The 18,521-nt window shown below is 43.2% G+C and overlaps 1 protein-coding gene and 2 pseudogenes across 3 annotated transcripts in view; 2 read left to right on the top strand and 1 right to left on the bottom strand.

The window, feature by feature from the left end:
- The window catches only part of mix23 (mitochondrial matrix import factor 23), a 49,803-nt gene that overhangs the window by 5,102 nt on the left and 26,180 nt on the right, over positions 1 to 18,521 (bottom strand). The gene's annotated exons all lie outside the window — the stretch shown is intronic.
- On the top strand, positions 1,170 to 6,551 carry LOC148317956 (uncharacterized; annotated as a pseudogene).
- The window catches only part of LOC148317955 (general transcription factor II-I repeat domain-containing protein 2-like), a 10,480-nt pseudogene continuing 629 nt past the window's right edge, over positions 8,671 to 18,521 (top strand).

The raw sequence follows: 18,521 nt of genomic DNA, 5'->3' as shown, positions 1-18,521 counted from the left end.
GACTGGACAAACTGGTGAGGAGGGCCAGCTCTGTCCTGGGCTGCTCCCTGGACTCTGTGGACTCAGTGGGGGGCAGAAGGATGACGGCAAAACTGTCATCAATGATGGACAAACCAGCCCACCCATTCAATGACACTCTGAGAACACTTTACAGCTCCTTCAGTGACAGACTTTTACACCCTCGCTGTACCAAAGAGAGATTTCGCCGCTCCTTCCTGCCAACTGCTGTCAGACTTTTTAACAAGAACATTGGGTCAGGCCTACAAACGGGAGGGCATTAGTGCAATTGTGCAGTCCTAGGATGCAATATTAACTACTACTGTACTTTCAGCCAAGGGTGTACTTAAATATTGACCAATGATGTATTTTGTCTACCATTACAGTATTCTTATTACAATACTTCTATCACTGTAGTATTTATACCACTGCAGGATGTTCACTATTACAGTACTTTTATCATTGCAGTACTTTTATCATTGCAGTATTTTTCTATCATTGCGGTACTTTTACTATTACAGTACTTTTACCATTGCAGTACTTTTACCATTGCAGTACTTTCATCATTGCAGTATTTTTCTATCGTTGCAGTACTTTTACTATTGCAGTACTTTTACCATTGCAGTATTTTCTATCATGCAGTACTTTTCTGTCATTTCAGTACTCTTACCATTACAGTACTTTTATCATTGCAATATTTTTATGATTGCAGTATTTTCAATCATTCAGTAGTTTTTATCATTACAGCGTTTCCCCCTCCGTATAATGGACAAACATTAGGAGTGTTTCCTTACACTTGATACGTTTATACTGTGTATATTTGCATGCTTTTTCTGAATGTCTGCTGCTAATGTTATACATTAACGGCTACATTACGCCGCCGACTCTGTGTGATCTATATCTTTGCTGCTGTAACACCTCAAATTTCCCCATTGTGGGACTAATAAAGGACATCTTATCTTATCTTATCTTAAGGTAAAACGACAGACTTTGCCCGAATTATAATAAATGTCAATCTACTACAACTCACAACCACTTGTAACATTACTATGAGCCCTTTTATGTCGTATAAACATAAGGGACAGTTCTTCCCGCCACAGTAAGATGCCTTGAAGGAAAATCTAATGGATCCCAATAGTAACATTGCAAAGGTAATTTGCTCCTTTAACGACATGCCTCCAGAGATGAGTAAAGTTGATGATGAAACTGAGAGGGAAATGGTGTAAAAGTAAGAAATGACTTTGATACGATATCTGCATAAAATACCCCAATATCGTACCCAAAATTTTAAACATCAGTGACTGGCAGGGAATAATTGTTGAGAAAACAAATTCTTTATATACCATATTTTCACGGCCAAAAGATGCGCTGTATCAATGGGCGCAGCGTCAGTTGTGGGTGCTATTTCTGAATCTAACACATAACTGGACGCGCCGCACCACGGAGCACATGCTAGCTTGCGGATGCTAGCTTGCGGATGCTAGCTTGCGCATGCTAGCTTGAGCATGATTGCTCGCGCATGATTGCTCGCGCATGATAGCTCGCGCATGATAGCTCGCGCATGCTAGTTCTCATCAAGAGCCAGGCATCTTTGCCAATGGCAGAACTCTAGATGCGATAAGGGTTCTCATGAGCAATGTCAGGGGAGGGATGTCACTAGTCACCACACTCCTTAGAGTCACGGTTTTAAATCAAAACAAAAACTATCACTGAACAGCATACAAGCAAATAATGAAACAAAGAAATAAAATTAACACAAAACCTGCATCTCTCACACCATTCATATTCCCCCGAAAAATAAAAATAGCACAAAAAGATTACTCCAATGGATTCTGGGAGCCAATCAGCCTCAGCCAATCAGATGGCTGTTTAGAGAGACGCGAGTAATGTGCTTTGGGCAGTGTTTTTTTTTTTTTGCAGTCTTGCTTGCAATAACATGAATGATAAAACAGACTACAACATCGTGGACAGCTGCCCTTTTGTCCAGCTTTCTCCCACACGTACATACTGGTCTGTTTTACCTGACTGTCTCAAACCATCACAAAAAAACGTACTCATAGAATTTATTTGTCACAGTTAATTCTGCGCACATAGGTCTTAGACTTTGACCAGCAAGGGTGTGCTAACATGCAATTCCAAATGCCCTAAGAGGCGTCAGGCCCGTTGTTTGAGAGAACGGCATGTCTATGGATCTATGGGTCTCAGTCTATACACAAAGTGCGCGCCTCGTCAGTTTTGGGGAATATTTGGGACTTTTAAGTGTGCCTTATGGTTGTGAAAATACAATAGTTATTAAATTTTTAAAAAGGCATACAAATTAGGATCCATCCATCCATCTGTCCATTATCTAAGCCGCTGCTCCTCACAAAGGTATCAGGCGGGCTGGAGCCCATCCCAACAATCTTCAGGCAGTAGGTAGGGTACACCCTGAACTACTCGCCAAACGAAGGGCACACAGAAGACGAGCAACCATTCACACTTACACTTAAGGTCAGTTTCGAGTGTTCAATCAACCGACTATGCATTTTTGGAATGTGTGAGGAAACTGGATTACCTGGAGAAAAGCCACACAGGGAATACATGCAAACGCCCCACAGGAAGGCCGGAGCCAGAATTGAACCCTGCACGTTTGAACTGTGAGGCGGAAGTGCTAACCAGTCACCCCATTGTGCCGCACACTAATTAGGATATTCTGGATGAACTTAAAGAAAGAACTGAAAGATTCATTCCAAGTATTGTTTAACACTTTTGAACACAAAAATTAAGATTTTTAACAACTATTGATCATTTTAGAAAGGAACAGGTGTGCCCTAATTTCCAAATCTGATCTGAAACTTAGCCCTCGTTCTAGCAATTTTTTCAAATAAACAACATTTGAAGTTCTCATTATGCAATTCAAGCCGCGCTGCCATTTTATCTTGCAGTTCTTTACTGTCCCCCTGGTTCGTACTCGGGCTTTTAAGACGAATTTTCTGAATTTGTGGCTGATAACACATGCAGATAATATCTCCAGTCGGATCCACTTACCATGGCGTTTCAGACAATAATTGATACAATTGGTTTCAAGCAAATAATAGATAAAGCGACGCATACAAATCGTAATACTTTAGATTTGGCATTAACCCGAGGCTTAGCATCCTCAAACGTAATCGTTTTACCATATACTACCTCCCTGCCCTCACACGCATCTGGATTAAGGACTTTCTGACCAACAGACCCCAGACTGTGTTGCTCGGCCCCTACACGTCCTCCACCCGCATGCTGAGCACCGGTTCCCCTCAAGGATGCGTGCTGAGCCCTCTCCTGTACACCCTCTACACCTACGACTGCAGCCCGGCCCACGGCAACAACACCATCGTCAAGTTTGCTGACGACACGACAGTGGTCGGTCTGATCTCGGAAGGTGACGAGACAGCCTACAGAGAGGAGGTAAAGAGACTGACAGCTTGGTGCAAGGACAACAGACTGCACCTTAACACTGCAAAAACAAAGGAGATCGTCATCGACTTCAGGAGGAACAAGACGGTGCCGCCCACCCTCTGCATCAAAGGCGTGTGTGTGGAGAGGGTCCACACGTTCAAGTTCCTGGGAGTACAGATCTCCGACGACCTTTCTTGGACTCACAACACCACAGCAGTGGTAAAGAAGGTCCACCAGCGTCTGCACTTCCTGAGAGTCCTCAGGAAATTCAACCTGGACAGGAAGCTGCTGCTAGCCTTCTACCACTCGTCCATCGAGAGCCTGTTGATGTACTGTGTCTCCACCTGGTACAGCGGCTGCACTGAGGCGGACAGAGTGAGGCTCCAGAGGACAGTCAAAACAGCCCAAAGGATTATTGGCTGCCCTCTCCCCTCACTGTCGGACATCTACACCGCCCGGTGCCTCAGAAGGACTCTCAACATCGTCAAAGACAATACCCACCCAAACTCACACCTGTTCGACCTGTTGCCCTCTGGCAGGCGCTACAGATGCATCAAATCGAGGACCAATAGACTGAGAAACAGTTTCTTTCCGAGAGCCATCTCCATTCTGAACTCTCACACACACACGAGAACACCTTTACCTTGCAGAACAGCATCGTGATGTGTTTTTATATACCCTATTCAGTACTAAATTCCATTGCACTCTCTTATTTATTTATCTAATTTATATATTTGTCTGTATTATTGTTGTATTGCACTGGAGAGGGGAGCCCTCTAATCTCGTTGCACACTTGAGTACAATGACAATAAAGGGATTTCTAATTCTAATTCTAAATCTGACCATTAACTTTCTTAAATTTGAAGTCTTGGCTTATTGACATTGTCCTGACCACAATCAAAGCTATAGAAGAAGCAATATTGGCTCTTCAACCACCACTGCGCTCTCTGAGCTTCACCCTCAGGCAACCGCTTCGTTTCCTAATTATACTGGTTTGATTGATGATCTCACAAACAACTTTAATGCCGCTCTGTTAAATGTGCTTGACTCCGTAGCACCTTTAAAAATTGCAACTCGTCCAAAGACGCTTACTCCGTGGTGTACAGAGGAAATGCGCATAATTAATGTATCATGTAGGAAGCTTGAACGCAAAGGGCGTGCGACCAAACTTGAGGTTTTCCATCAGGCATGGTGCGATAGTTTACTAATATACAAGGATGTACTCGATTTAGCCCAAACTAAATTTTTCTCTAGATGAATTGTCTTACTTAAAATAAACCTAAATATTTATTTGATACCGTGGCAATGCTAACATAACAGCAGCCAACGTCGGATAGCTCTTCCTATTCAGCTCACGATTTCATGCAATTCTTTAACTCTGAAGAAGCGCATTCGGGATGAGATTAGAGACACTGTTCCTAAAATCCTGTTGAATTCCGCAATTAATGGTGTTAATAGGGGCCTTAAGGTTGATAAATGTTCAACAACCTTATCTCAATTTAAAAAAGTATATCTTGAAAGCCTAACAAAATTGGTTAGTGCTGTAAAACCGACAACTTGTGTGCTCGATCCGCTTCTTAGCAAACTAATTAAAGAACTGTTTACGATCCTAGGACCATCTGTCTTAAATATAATTTATCTATCGCTTATCCCGGGTATAGGACCAGCAGCTTTTAGGACTGGCCTTATCCGACCTCTACTTAAACAACCAAACCTTGATCCAGAGAGTCTCAATAACTATAGGCGGGTTTCAAAATCCTCTGTTTATTGCAATAATTCTTGAGAAATTCAAGCAACAACTTAATGCAAATATGACTGCTTATAATCAATTTGAACCTTTCCAATCAGGTTTTAGAGCTGACCACTCTACTGAGACGGCTCTCATAGCTATGGACGCCAACACCTCATCAATATTACATTTACTCGATCTTAGCGCCGCTTTTGACACCGTTGATCATAACATACTATTAAAACGTCTTGAAACGTATGTTTGCATTTCAGGCTCAGCGCTTTCTTGGTTTGATTCTTATCTGTTAGAGAGGACGCACCGTGTAATTCATAGAAATGTGACTTCTGACTTTTGTAATATCACGTGGAGTTCCGCAGTACTTGGAACTCTATTGTTTAGCATCTACATGCTACCGTTTGATGATATTATACGTAAATATAACAGTCTTCATTGTTATGCTGATGATACCCAATTCTATATACCGCTGGAAATAACAAATCTGCGTAATTGCTTTAAATTAGAGGCATGTCTTGCAGAGATTAAACAATGGATGTCTTTAAATTTTTAACTCAGATAAAACCGAGATGCTGATCATTGGACCAGCGCGTCATCGGCACCTATTCAAAGGCACCACTCTGAGTATCGATAAATGTAATATTGCCCAAAGTGATTCAACAAAAAATCTCTGTGTTATATTTGACTCAACTATGTCTTTTAAAATGCATAATAAAGATATTACAAGAACTGTGTTTTTTCATCTGCACAATATTGCTAAAATTCATCCAAATCTATCAACTAGTGACGCAGAATTCTTCATCCATGCTTTTGTTACGTCTCGCCTCGATTATTGTAATGTTTTAATGTTGCTCTCGGGTCTCTCCATGTCAAGTACTAAAAGTCTGCAGCTCGTTCAAAATGCCGCAGCTAGAGTCCTGACTAGGACGAGAAAGTTCGATCATATTACCCCAACACTAGCCAATTTCCATTGGCTTTTGGTCCACTTGAGATGTGATTTTAAAGTTTTGCTACTTACCTATAAAATATTGCACGGCCTACCACCTTCCGATCTCGTTGACCTTGTGGTACCATATCTTCCGCCCCGAAACCTTCGCTCACAAAATGCTGTTCTTTTAGTGATCCCGAGAGACAAAAAGAAGTCCGCAGGTTCTTGAGCGTTCTCTATTCGGGCACCAATGCTTTGGAATGCACTACCCACAGATATTAGAGACGCCACCTCAGTAGAAATGTTCAAAACACTGTTAAAGATGCATTTATACACCTGTGCATTTAGTTGAACTATTTCCTGGCCTGTTCACTCCGCTTCTTTTCTCTTTTCTCTCCCCAGTTTCCCGACTTGCCGCCTCTACTCTCTTTTCTGCCCCCTCTCCCCTGGCTTGGGAATTAGGCGATGGTAAATAATTTGGAAGTGGCTGTTCTGATTCTGCAGCAACTGACCGGTACAAGATAGAAGGCTGACCACATACTCAGAGGTGCTGCTATGGAGATTACGGCTCTGATCAACTGAGCGAGGACCCGCTCCACTGAAGTCATCTTCCTGCAGTACTCCATTTGACTAACTCTCACATTATCTTAGCTAACATTGTATAGCATCATTTTATGTGTCAAATGTTGCCCACTTGGCATTCATTGCAGCCTGATCATCCTGGAAGGGGGATTCCCCCATCTGTGGTCCCTTCTCAAGGTTTCTCACTTTTCCCCCTAATGGGGTTTTGAGTTTTTCCTTGCCCTCCTGGGGGTTAAGATCAGGGGATGTCGATTGTGGTTATGTAAAGCCCTTTGAGACTGTCTGTGATTAAGGGCTCTACAAATAAAATTGACTTGACTTTATACAAAGGATATTACACTACTGTGTGAATTTGTATTCGCCACCAAAGTCTTGTCATTTTCGCTGTCATCATTATCATATGTGACAAGAAGGCAAGAAGACCTCAGCCAAGACTGAACAAGTAATATATATTAAAACAAGCTATGGAGCTTAGTATTTGGATTTGCTTGCTTTCGAAGACGGGGGAATGATGAATGGGCCAATATGATTCTGGGGAGTGGATGGTTTTGTTGATATCACAGGGTGACATCTTTCTTCCGCAGTAACCTCTCTACCACCAACTGATCTCATGTCTTCCCTCAACCCATTCATCAACCTTCTCTCAGGTCTTATTGTCGCTCTCTTCCATCCTCATTGCCCTTCCACCATTAAAACACACTGTCCAAAGCATCTAAGTTTGCTTTCTCTCACTGTCCCCAAAACATCTGACCAACACTGTCCTTCTGATGAGCACCAATACTATTAAACCTGGTTAGTCCTAAAAAAAACCTCAACTACATAATTTCTGCCACCTCCAACTCAGCTTCCTGTCATCTCAACAGTGCAACGGTCTCCAAGCCGTATAACATAGCCGACTTCACTGCCTTATAAACTTGACCCTTCATCGTAGCAATGGCTTTTTTCTCACATAGCATACCTAACATTTTCCCACACTTGGTACAACCAGGGCTCAGTGATATGTCGTTATTGTATTGTTACTGAGATATGAACATTAAAAATATCAATATTGAAATTGGGATGACAGCAAATGAACTTGCCACACTTGTGTTGCATGGCTCCTATCCCACTGAGCGGCGAACACTGCTGTTGGTGAAGGGAGCAAAATGCATGTTTAAAGTTAGTGTTTGTCGGGATTTGTTCAAGGTTGCAAATATTTGCACGTTCAAAATTCTCTTGTGACAAGAAAAGTACAGGCGAATGTTGACGTTTGCGACCTTGCACAAACCCCGACGAGAACACATTTCTTAAGATTAGTAAACACTGTCAAATGTTCACCACTAAGTGGCACACGGACTTAAAACTCAAACTAACCAACACATACCTCCAGACATGATACTTACCCGTTTGCATACCCATGCAAGTTTTAGTTCGTATTGCCATTCAACACTAATCTGTTAATTATGTAGGAATTAGTGCTGTCAAACGATTAAATTTGTTTAACTAGTCGCAAATCCGCAATTAATTAGCGATTAAATTTTTTCCACTACTATTTTTGTGAAGCTTTTAAACAGGTATTTCTTGAATATCTTGTAATGCAAAATCACCAAACATGAAGTGTATTTTAAGTCAAAGACTGTTCTGATGGTTTCTTTGATCCTCGAATACGATCTAAATCGCATGTGTCAAACTCACGGCCCGCGGGCCACGTCTGGCTCGTCGTATAATCATATCCGGCCCGCAAGACCATTTTACATTATTGTTATTAATGGCCCGTCGATATGAACAACGCCGTCTCATCCCTGGATGTCATATTCTGACGTTTTAGTCACTGTACCTATTCCTTCATATATGACGTTGAGGGTATATCTTTTTCGTCGCGCTGAAAACAATACTGCACAGAACTACACATCCCACAATACAACGCTTCGGCTGCCTTGCGGCGCATCTCCCGCATCTATTCAATCTTGCTATTACAAGATTACGCGCCGATAGCCGGTAGCCGAAGATACCTCTCACAATGGCGAAGAGAAAAGTTGATTCTGAAAACAAAGCCTTTAATAACCGATGGGAGGCTGAGTATATGTTTACTAACATTCCCGGTAAACCCGTGTGTCTCATTTGTAGTGCTAATGTGGCTGTAATTAAAGATTTCAATCTAAGACGGCACTTCGAGACAAAACATAAGGATAACCTGAAAGACCTGGATGCAGAGCAGAAGAAACAGAAAGCAGAAGAGTTAAAGAAGAAACTGACACTCCAGCAGACGTTTTTTACCCGTGCAAAATCTCAAAGTGAAGCTGCTGTGAAAGCACCGGCAGAGGAGATTGCCAAATCAGCCCGACCATTTACGGAGGGAGAATTTCTGAAGAGCTGCATGATCAAGGTGTTCAACGTCTTATGTCCAGACAAAAACCAGATGCTGGCAAATATAAGCCTGAGTAGAAACATGGTTACTGATCGAATTTGTGAGCTGGCAACTGATTTAAGAGCGCAGTTGCGTGAAAGAAGCATAGACTTCATTGCCTACTCTCTTGCTGTGGATGAAAGCACTGACATGACTGATACTGCACAACTGGCTATCTTCATCCGTGGAGTGGACTTCAATTTGCCCGTAACAGAGGAAGTAATGGACATTAAATCGATGCATGGGACAACGACTGGAAAAGAAGAAATTTTTGAAAACGTATGTCAAAGTGTAGCCGACATGAAACTGCCCTGGGACAAACTTGTTGGACTTACAACTGATGGAGCACCAGCTATGTGCAGTGAAAAATGTGGACTAGTGGGAAGGATGCGAGTGAAGATGCAGGAGTGAGTTCAGAGCATATCACTGCATCATACACCAGGAAGCACTATGTGGCAAAGTCATGAAAATGGACCATGTAATGAGCACTGTAACGCAAACTGTAAACTTTATCCGGGCTAAAGGGTTAAATCATCGGCAGTTTCGGTCCTTTATGCGGGATATAGATTCAGAATTTGCCGACATTCCTTTTCATACAGAGGTGCGTTGGCTAAGTCGGAGAAAAGTTCTCAACAGAGTTTTTGAGCTCAACAACGAAATCTGTCAGTTCATGGACAGTAAAGGAAAATACTCCACCGTTTTGAGAGATGAAAAATGGAAGTGCGAGTTGGCATTCCTGGCTGACCTAACAGCTCATCTTAACGCCTTAGATCTGCAGCTCCAGGGACGTGACCGCATAATCACTGACATGAATGACGCGATGAAGGCGTTTCAAGTGAAGCTGCTTTTATGGGAGACACAAATGCAACAATGCAACATGCCTCACTTTCCCTGTTGCCAAGTGAAGTTGAGCCAAGTCAGCACAACTGTGTTCCCCAATACGCACTTTGCCGACAAACTGAGCACACTACGCGCTGAGTTCGCGCGGCGGTTTAGTGACTTTGAAGCACAAAAACAAAGTTTTGAGTTGCTTCGCAACACATTTGCCGTTGATGTTGATACTGCACCTGCGCAGATTCCGATGGAACTGATTGAGCTGCAGTGTAATGGGTCACTGAAGACAAAGTATGACACTGCAGGGCCACTGCAGTTCATCCACTCTATCCCTGCAGCAATGCCCCAGCTCCGGCTTCATGCGGCTCGAACCTTGTGCATGTTTGGGAGCACATATCTGTGTGAGAAGCTCTTCTCAGTGATGAAGATGAACGAAACAGCACACAGAAGTCGTCTCACTGATGACCACCTGCAGTCCATCCTGAGAATCTCCACAACACAGGACTTCACGCCAAACATAAACCAACTTGTTGCCAAAAAAAGATGCCAGGTGTCCGGCTGCGATCAGAGCGAAGGATCAAATCAGAGTCATAACAGCAAAGAAAACGGAATGATTAGAATTATTTCTGAAAAGTACATATTTTATGTATATTTCCAGGTTTCGTAGCATTTTCATATTTCTACTTTTGACAGGAGATATATTAAGGAGAGCAAAATCTTTTGGAATATTTAATTATTTTTTTTTAATATATACATTTACATTGACATAGGAGCAAAGGAATTTGAATGCTATTTTAATGTTAAGTTGTTTACGTTAAGTTCTAAGTTGTATAATTTAACAAGATATTTTTTATTTAGAGCAAAATAATAAATACTGTATACGTGATTTAAGGTTTAAATTTAATATTCTTGTCTGTTTTTATTCATATTTATGTTCCAAAAACATTAAGTTTAAGTGTGTTCAATAAATGTTTATCCTGGTTGGCCCGCGACCTTAAGTATGTTTTGAATTTTGGCCCCTTGTGCAATTGAGTTTGACATCCCTGATCTAAATGGCGTGATCTTTACAGGCATTTTTCTCAGAAACAATTCTCAAAAATTAAACAGTACATTTAGTGGCAAGCACCACACTCCAGCAGTGTTGGTTGTCAAGGCCCATTGGTAACTTAAGCAGGGTGCTTTGTTCTGAGATGATGTGCTAAAGATGTACAGCTAATATGTCACATTATTTGAAATTGGCTTTGCAAGATATGCAAATTAATTTTGGAAGTAAATAAAACTGAGTTAAACGAGTTATATTTAATTGCTTGAATTTAAAAAATAAATCAGCTTGAGTTAACGCTTTGAGTTTGACAGCCCTAGTAGTTATACATTGATTGAATATCAAGGAATGGGCATTTCGTCCTAGCGATTTTTTTTTTAAAGGAAGGACAAAGCGAACGGAAGTGGGTTTTCGTTCCTTTAATATTTCTTAAAAATACTTGCAGAATGAAATCTTGTAATGCTGTTGCGTGTACTGATCCTTGAACTGTGGGCGAGAGCGAAAAAAGACATGGGGAGAGAGAGGTGTTGGTGGGCAAAAACACAGAAGCGATACACGGCTGTGTGAAGAAGTGATTGAGGGCCAAAATATACATGTTATGTTGCATTTAAGTTGAACAAAGTAAACATGTGCATTTAATTTATTTATTTATTTTTTTGCCAAGATGGACTAGTGGCAAACGGCTCTCCCTTCCAGTTCCACTCTTTATGACTTTTTATTTATGGATGTTGGGTATTATTAACACAGACTGTGGCTGAGTATCGATACACCCGTCAGGACATCGTGGACATTGGTTATCGATACAAAATAATCAGAAATCAGAAATCCCTTAATTGTCATTGTACAGAGTGCAACGAGATTAGAGAGCTCCCCTCTCCAGTGCAATACAACAGTAATTTAATTAAATATATAAATTAGATAAATTAAAGAATAAATATTGAAATAGAAAATAAATACAAAATTGGATAATAAAAATATTATGTCGCTGTTCTGCAAGGTAAGGGTAGTTGTGTGTATGTGTGTGTGTGTGTGAATTCAGCATGGAGATGGCTCTCGGGGGAAAAAACAGTTTTTCAGTCGATTAGTCTTTGATTTGATGCACCTGTAGTGCCTGCCAGAGGGCAACAGGTCGAACAGGTGTGAGTTCGGTTGAGTATTAACTTTGACGATATTGAGAGCTCTGCTGAGGCACCGGGTGGTGTAGACGTCCGACAGGGAGGGGAGAGGGCAGCCAATAATCCTCTGCGCTGTTTTGACTGTCCTCTGGAGCCTCACTCGGTCTGCCTCGGTGCAGCCTCTGTACCAGGTGGAGACACAGTAGGTCACCAGGCTCTCAATGGACGAGTGGTAGAAGGCCAGCAGCAGCTTCCTGTCCAAGTTGAATTTCCGGAGGACCCTCAGGAAGTGCAGACGCTGGTGGACCCTCTTTACCACTGCTGTGGTGTTGTGTGTCCAGGGGAGGTCATCGGAGATCTGTACTTCCAGGAACTCTCCACACACGATGTAGAGTGGGGGGTGGCACAGTCTTGTTCCTCCTGAAGTTGATGACGATCTCCTTGGTTTTCGCGATGTTGAGTTGTAGTGTGTTTTCCTCACACAAAGCCTCTCAGGACCTCCCCCCTGTAAACTGTCTCGTCACATTTCGAGATCAGACCGACCACCGTCGTATCGTCAGCAAATTTGACGTTGGTGTTGTTACCGTGGGCCGGGCTGCAGTCATAGGTGTAGAGGGTGTACGGGAGAGGGCTCAGCACATATCCTTGAGGGGAACCGGTGCTCAGCATTCGGGTGGAGGACATGTAGGGGCCTAGCATCACAGTCTGGGGTATGTTCGTCAGAAAGACCTTAATCCAGATGCGTGTGAGGGCGGAGAAGCCGAGAATGTCCAGTTTGGTGATGAGGATGTCTGGGATGATTGTGTTGAATGCCGAGGTGTAGTCCACAAAGAGCATCCTGGCATAGCTCTGCTGTTGTTCCAGATGGCCCAGCTCAGCATGCAGAGCAGTGTCGATGGCGTCCTCAGTGGATCTGTTTGCTCGGTATTCAAACTGGTGGAGGTCCAGTGTGGGAGGAAGGCAGTCCCTGATGTGCTGGAGAACCAGTCTCTCGAAGCACTTCATGATGACTGGTGTGAGAGCAACAGGACGATAGTCATTCAGGTGGACTGCGGGTGACACTTTGGGGACAGGAATAAAGGTGGAAGTTTTCAAGCAGGAGGGGACATGGTCTGAGGACCTTGCCTGGTATTCCGTCGGGTCTAGTAGCTTCCTGGGGTTAATGGCCAGGAGTGCACGCCTCACATCGTGTTCCTCTATGGTGAGTGAGGGGGAGTTGAGGCATGGAGTGCGGGGGTGTGATGGTTGGGGTGAGTCAAAGCGGGCAAAGAAGCAGTTTAGCTCCACTGCCAGCGATGCACTCGGGTCTACAGATGTCGTGCTGCTGCCTCGGTAGTTAGTGATGCTCTGTTGACCCTGCCACACCTCCCATGGTCTGTTGCTGGCAAGGTGGGACTCCAGCCTCCTCTTGTAGTTCATCTTGGCTAGCTTAATGCATTTTTTCAGGTCGGCACGAGCCACACTGTACAGGACTCTGTCACCTGACCTGAAGGCAGTGTCACAGGCCTTGAGGAGTGAGCGAACCTGGCTAAACATCCAGGGTTTTGTGTTTGGGAAGGTCCGTATGGTCTTGTACAGGGACACCGTTTCCATGCAGAACTTGATATAGTCCAGTATACATTGTGTGTACACATCAAGGTCCTGATGATCAAAGAGGTCCCAGTTGGTGTCTTGAAAGCAGTCCTGTAATTCACCCTTGGCGGTCTCAAGCCAGGTTTTCACAGTCTTAGTGGTGGGCCTGAATCTGTGTCTGAGAGGGGTGTACGAAGATGCGAGCAGCAAGGACAGGTGGTCTGACTGGCCGAGGGGAGGCGAGTGGGATGGCTGTGTATCCGTGCTTGATGTTTGAGTACACATGGTCAAGAGTGGTGTCTTTCCTCGTTGGGCACTTGACATGCTGGTGGAACTTTGGGAGTACAGTTTTTAAATTGGCCTTATTAGAGTCTCCCGCTACTATATGTACGCCATCAGGGTGGGCCCGCTGTTGTCTATTGATGACCCACGTGAGTAGCGAGAGCGCCGTGCTAGTGTTAGCATCAGGAGGGATGTAAACAGCAGTGACGAGCACTACTGTTAGCTCCCTCGGGAGAAAATAAGGCCGGCATCTTACGGACATGTACTCGATGTCGGGAGATGAGTGCTTCTCAACGATCATGCTGTTGTTGCACCAGTTCTCATGCACGTAAACACAGAGCCCTCCACCCCTGCTCTTACCGGTGCCTCTCGTTCGATCTGCACGATGTAGCAAGCGCCCCGCTAGCTGGATGCTAGCGTCGGGAACGTTGGAGTGCAGCCAGGATTCCGTGATGATGATCACACAGCTGTCTCGTACATAGAGGTTTCCCAGGATTTGTAGTCCCAGATCGTCCATTTTGTGGACTACCGATCTGGCGTTGGTGAGGTAGAGACTTGGCAGTGGCTGCTTGTGGGGCTGCTGTCATAACTTTAGTAGGACACCGGACCTGCAGCCCCGCTTCTGCTTCCTCTCTCTCTAACGGACGAAATTGAACGTAAAGAGCGTCAGTTAACTGAACTGAACCAAATGCATGCTACCGCAGATGAGTTAGCATTACCCAGGCGGTCAGAAGGCGGTCAGAGGTTGATCTTTTTTTTTTTTCTTTCTTACTTTCCTAATCTTTGTGGTTCAACTATGCAGTTTTTGTATTCAATGTGTGCAATAGTTGTTTATATATGGATATTTTGAAATTTATTTCAGAAAAAAAAACTACCATGGCGCCATCTAATGACGAAGACACAAATGCACAACTCCGAGTGGTGACGTTTGATTATTAAAATAAATAATCGCCATGCAAGATGTAAAGAAGCAAAGGGAGAAAATAAGAGACATGGAGGAGCAACACAGAAGGGAATTGGAAGTACAGAAATTGGAACTTGAGCGATTAAAGACAGAAACGGAAATGCAAGCTGCTCGTGCTAAACTTGAGATTCAAGTCAGAGAAATTAGCAGAGAGATGAGCATGAATATGGGAAATCAGCGTAACAATGTGGCTTTCACTCACCATGAATCAATATCTGAAGCACCAGCACACCCCATAGGCTCATTTTGCCCATTCACGTCGCAAAACAAAATGTCTATCCCGACATGCCAATGTAACTTATCAAGGAGCCCAAGTTTTCAATCAGGCCCCTCCTACAGACATTTCCCAGCTGACCTAGGCTATCCAAGACAGCATAAACAGAATCCCAGTGCCGATGCCCACGGTTTTCAATGGTGATCCAATCACCTACATTGAATTGAAGGCTTCATTCGTTTCACTTATGGACTGCAAAGGCATTTCACCAGCTGAGAAACTTTATTTGCTAAAAGGATGCGTCACAGGCTCAGCACAAAATTGTCTTGAAGGCACATTTTATCGCAGTGATGACGCATACAAGGATGTATGGCAAAAGCTTGACCAACGTTATGGACAACCTTTTACTATTCAAAAAGCTTTTAAGGACCTTTTCAGACTTTAAATGCATGGCTACAAGCCACACCACGTGAAGAGTCTCGGAATACTAAATGGCTGTGAGGAGAATCAAAAGCTGTTGCAGAAAGTTCCAGAGTGGTTGGCAGCTCGTTGGAATCGACAGGTCACAGTCACACTTATGGAAGACAAAGATTTTCCTTCTTTGATGGACTTTGCACAGTTCATGGCTGTCGAGGCTGAGATCGCATGTAACCCTGTCACTTGTTCATATGCCCTTCATTCATGCAGCTCATCCTGTGAGAAAAGTAACACACAAAAAACTCTAAACCAAATAAATCCAGTCAAGCATTCGCAATGCAAACCATGGTACACAACAACAATGTAAGGACTACCAGCACAAAACCAAAGGCACCCTGCATGTTTTGCAAGGATGAAGAACACCAGTTGTCAAAGTGCCCAAGCTTCTCAAATAAGCCCCATGAAGAGAAGCGCACATATATCAAGGAAAATAAACTGCTATGAATGCTTGAAGGCGGCCCATAATGTCAAAGATTGTCGCCATTGCCAGATTTGTGACATCTGCAAAGGAAGGCAACCAACTGCTATGCGCAATGAAAACCACAAGGCACGAGAAAGGTCTTCAACCCCTGTTAGCACCACTCCAAACGACGCTCCAGGCAACACTCCAAACGACACAGCTCCTGCCACTGCTCTAAACGTAACGAAGGTGGGTAATTCAAATAACACATCCATGATAGTTCCAGTATGGGTGTCCACGGTCCAGAATCCATTCAAAGAATAGTTAGCATACGCGCTATTAAACACACAAAGTGACATTTGTCAGTGAAGAGTTAAGCAACCAGTTACAAGCCGTCACTCACCCTGTTAAGTTAAAGTTAACTACCATGCTTGGTGTCAACTCTATTGTCAAGAGTCACAGAGTATCTGGCCTGTGTGTGAGAAGTTATAACTCAGACATTTGTATTGACCTTCCCCCCTCATTCACAAAGGACTCCCTTCCAATTTATTATGAAAATATACCTACTTGTGACGCAGCAAGGCAATGGCCACATCTTACTGAAATTTCTGACAAATTACCACCTCTCTTGAATTGTGACGTTGGATTCCTCATCGGATTCAACTGTCCTAGAAGTTTAGCTCTAAAACAAGTTCTCCTAGGAGAAGTCAATGAACTATATGCAATCCGCACAGATCTCGGGTGGAGTATTGTTGGTGGCACCACCACATCACCCAATGAAACTGAATCCAGTTTGTGCCACAGAGTTACTATAAAAGAACCTCAGTAACTCCCATGGATGTAATTAAAGTTCTAGAGTCAGATTTCAAGGACTGTAAAGCAAGTGACAAAACAGTTTCACAAGAGGATTTCACATTTCTGAACCAGCTAGAACAGGGGTGCTCATTAAGTCGATCGCGATCTACCGGTCGATCGCGGAGGTGGTACTGGTCGATCGCGGCGTGACATTAAAAATATATCATCCTAGCATCAATGCCGTCACTTGATTAATATACAAGGCAGCCATTCAGATGACAACTGAATGTTGCCATTCTGGTGACCAATCAAATCAAACAACGGCTCTAAGTGCAGCAGAATTTACGATGTCAGCCTATCATCCATCCCCGTTACTTGATTGACATACAGGACAACCAGTCAGATAACAACTGAACTTTGACCTTTAGGTCACCGCTCATGCGTAAACAACTACGCAAAGTGCTAAGCTAGTCGGCGAATTGTGTCAGATTTTAAGCCCTCGCTAAAGTTTATGGTCACTAAAATGAGTGAAGGAGCTGGACCAAGTAAAAAGGCATAAACATATCACTTCCATACGGAATGGGAGGTGGACTTTTTTTTCACAATGTCATTTTCGAAGTGCGTTTGCCTCATATGCCATTCTATCATCGCAGTACCAAAGAAGGGAAATGTGGAGCGGCATTTTCGGACTGTTCATGAAAGATACGAAAACGACTTCCCGCCGAAAAGCGAGCTAAGAAAGAGAAAGGTGAATGAACTAAAATCCCAGTTGACAAGACAGCAGTCATTTTTCACACAACATATTTCAAAAGCGAAGGCGGCCACCGAAGCATCGTTCCGGGTGTGTCACGCCATTGTTAAAAACAAGAAGTCCTTCCAAGACGGAGAGATGGTAAAAGAGGCATTCGTTGAAGCAGCTGACTCATTGTTCCGGGACTTTAAAAATAAGGCAGAGATATTATCTTCAATCAAAGCTCTGCAGTTGTCAAGACATACAGTTACACGTCGCTGTGATGCCATGGCCGAGGATTTAACCCAGCATATGTGGACGGACATCAGAAATTGTGAATTTTTCTCACTGCAGTTGGACGAATCTACGGATGTGAGTGACACAGCCCAGATGTGCGTTTTCATTCGCATGGTGTTAAGTGAAGATGTTGAGGTTGATTCACTCGCATCAAACATTGCATCACTGTTTCACATGAACTCTTCTGGAGTGGAAGATGAGATTTTGACTCTACAAACCGACATTGAACTGAAGTCGAGAGCTCATGGACAGTTCTGGAACTTAGTCACGGAGGAAAAGTACCCTAACATGAGGAAATGTGCTTTCTCTTTTACTGCATTATTCGGCTCCACTTATTTATGTGAGTCAGCCTTTTCTTACATGAAGATCATTAAGTCCAAATACCGTTCCACCATGACTGATGAACATTTGGAAGTGTGTTTGAGGCTGGCTATCAGCAGCTACTGTCCGGACTATGCATCCCTGGCTGATTCAATTCAGTGCAAGTCATCAAAGTAAACTCAGTTAATTTAAAAAATGTTAATAGTTAATTATGTGTGTTTTGCAATATTGGCTCATTTGGTTATGTAAGGTACATCAACATACATTGTACGTACAAATAATCCTTAATACATTTGAAAATAAATAGATGTTTTGCATTTTTGTAGTGGGTAGATCATTTTGACTCGGTCATTTTGAAAGTAGCTCGCATGCTGAAAAAGTGTGAGCACCCCTGAGCTAGAAGAAGGAATAAGGAAAAACG

This window comes from Idiotropiscis lumnitzeri, chromosome 19, assembly GCF_059441095.1.
Source record: "Idiotropiscis lumnitzeri isolate Australia: NSW breed Sydney's pygmy pipehorse chromosome 19, RoL_Ilum_1.0, whole genome shotgun sequence".
NCBI classification, from domain to species: Eukaryota; Metazoa; Chordata; class Actinopteri; order Syngnathiformes; family Syngnathidae; genus Idiotropiscis; species Idiotropiscis lumnitzeri.
Note: the sequence above shows the minus strand (reverse complement) of the source record. Positions and strands in the feature narration are given on the sequence as shown.